The sequence below is a fragment of the Malus domestica genome, chromosome 17 (assembly GCF_042453785.1).
Source record: "Malus domestica chromosome 17, GDT2T_hap1".
NCBI classification, from domain to species: domain Eukaryota; kingdom Viridiplantae; phylum Streptophyta; class Magnoliopsida; order Rosales; family Rosaceae; genus Malus; species Malus domestica.
In genome coordinates this window covers 32,108,285-32,111,014 of record NC_091677.1, presented here as the reverse complement: position 1 = coordinate 32,111,014, position 2,730 = coordinate 32,108,285, and the positions used below count along the sequence as shown (strand labels likewise).

The 2,730-nt window shown below is 37.3% G+C and overlaps 1 long non-coding RNA gene across 1 annotated transcript; it reads left to right on the top strand.

Moving 5' to 3' along the window:
- Positions 1–564: 564 nt before the first annotated feature.
- On the top strand, positions 565–1,930 carry LOC114822499 (uncharacterized). The gene is made up of 2 exons (XR_011578048.1): positions 565–705; positions 1,734–1,930. It is a non-coding gene; the product is annotated as an uncharacterized lncRNA (long non-coding RNA).
- The last annotated feature ends 800 nt before the right edge of the window (positions 1,931–2,730 follow it).

The window sequence follows — 2,730 nt, the reverse complement described above, 5'->3', positions numbered from 1 at the left end:
CCTGATCGTAATTTTTGAGTTAAAGATGATTTTTCGCTTACTAAAAGGACAACGTGCAGTATCAGCTTTTGAATTCTTAACTTCCGTGGCCGGAAGCGCATCTTATTGTATCAGTAGTTGAGTTATTTGCATGGATAAACATCACAAAGGTTTTTGGCACTGTGGAATGGTCCCAGAAAGGATGAGCAAAGGACTGTTGACGGACTAGGACTAGGGCTTGTTGCCCGATTATCGAAACAATTGTAGCGGCTCAAGCTTGTGAGATAAGAGAGCAGAAGAGAAGAGAGAAATTAATATTACTAAGGAAGACTTTTTACCTAAGTTTTTTTGTCAGAATTATAACAAGTTAAAAAAACTTGGCCCCCTAAAATTGACAATTTTTCAAAAAATTTCAATCCAATTAATGCATAAATGATAAAAACGTTACTCTCCCTCCTTTCATGAATCTTCGTTCTTGTATGTTTGTGTGTGGCAATTCCGGGGCCACATGAACTTGTTGTGGTTGCAGTTTCTCTTCTCAATTTGCACGCTACTCTGCCTTCACTGTAGACTGCCTATAAATTTGTACATTGTGGGTAAAGATTGTGAAGAAGAATATATAGTTGCAAGGAGTGAGGATGAAGCTCTTGGGAAAGCTCAAGAGAAGTATGGAAAAGATGCAAAAATATATCAGGAACCGGATGTTCTTGACACATGGTTTTCGAGGTTTGTTGCTTACGGGATTGCCAGTTAATAGTTTTTGTGAAATTTGTTTTCTAGAAACTCTGAAAAGTCCCGCTTTACTTTTACAATATGAAAGCTGCCTAAATTTTGGGTAGGTTATCCAAATATTACCATGTTCTGTGCTATGTAGAATATAAAAGGATGTTAGCTCAAGTGGTGAGTGGAGGTAGGAAAAAGAATTAGAACTAGGAGATGTCATTAAATAGACCTCGTCCAGTCACCAAAGGAAACAACAAAAGATTTTAAATATATCCATTAGAATGCTTATACTCAATCATGCTCCATGAAATCAAGAAGTTCTTGCGCAATAAGTTTCAAATTTGTGTATGTACTTGTGATGGCAATGGGACAATCTATTTTCATCCAGTGTGTCTTATATCATGAAATCCATGTTTAATTGATGCATTATTAATTGGTCTAGCATTTCCGAATTGTTCGTACAAAGTTTCATGCTTTAAAATTAATTTCCATGAAATTTACACACGGAGACTGACATTGTCATTCTTGGTAAGAGGGACTTTACTATTTTCTTTCATAGAATACCTAAAACTTTGAAGACTCTAGCCAACGCTTCCAGGATTTGAGATTTAACATGCCCTATTTTGCAATTTTGTCTTAACCCATGGATACAGTTTTAACGCAGTTGTTTGAAGGGATTATGAGACCAAGATGACTGTTTGTGTAGTTGTAATGGTACTTGTACATGATCTTTCAAACTAAAATACCGAACTAATTTGGTAACTTCTAAACCTAACTAATATCTGATTCATTATGTTTGGATTTGTAAGCAATGAAGCAGCATATTGGTGTATTTAACAAAAGAATGAGCATTGTTTTAGGTACGATAGTTTTTATTAAATTTCTAGTGTTTTCTTTCTGTTACATGTGGAAGCTTTTGATTTCACAATTAATGTATACTTGGTCTTTTTTTTTTTAAATCCACATCAAGGTTTCATATATTTGTGATGTTTTGTAGTTTGACTAAATATATCATATTTTCCTTTTCACAGTGCACTGTGGCCTTTCAGTACTCTTGGATGGCCAGATGAGTCAATTGAGGATTTTAAGCGGTTTTACCCTACAACAATGCTTGAAACTGGGTATGTGCATCCCAAGCTAAGCATTTGCCTGCCATCTGTCTTCGTTTTCCCATGTATGGCTGCATTTAATATTGATTTTTTGGCCTCCGTAAACCTCTCCGTCCATACCTAGCTCCTAGACACCTACTTCCCTCAGGTTCCTGTACTTTCCTCATCTCACAACCAATGGCATAGCCAGAAATTATTCGGTGGGTGGGCTAAGCTAAAATTGTTACTTCAAAATCAAATTTTTAATCCTATGTTGCCTACATAAAGTTATATAATAGTAAAAAATTGAATGTAAGAGCAATTCCACCCCAGTGGAAATTGCCCAGCACCAAGTCCAAAAAACAGCCCAGCCCCTTGTCAAGTTGCTCCAGCCCGCGAAAGAGCCTGGGACACAGCCCAAGCTGGGCAACGGGCCAGCCTATTTCGGACAGACCCAGAGACCGGCCTGTTTAGAAGGCGCGTGCAACACAAGCGCGCAGAAGCGCGAGTAGGGAATCGAGTTGCAAGCGGGGGGGGGCCCGCTTGTCAGCCCACTTGTGGAGAACCCGGAATAGGGCTACGTGGCCCTCCTCAGTGCCGTTGGATTTCCAACGGCTAGTTTTCTAGACCGTTGGATTTCCAACGGTAAAAAAAATTTAAATTTTACTTTTAACATGGACCGTCAGATCAAAAATCAACAGTCCACGTTCTTTTTACAAAAAAGTAAAAAAAAAAAAAAAAAAAAAAAGGCCCCAACGGTCAGAAATATGACCGTTGGCCACGTGGCAAGTCCCTGGCTCTTGGATTTGAATATTTTTCAAATCCAACGGTCCAGATTAATTAACTATATTAAAATTCATTAAAAAATATTAAAAAATACAGAAAAATTATTAAAAAATACAGAAAATTTTAAAAAAATTACAGAAATAATTGAAAAATG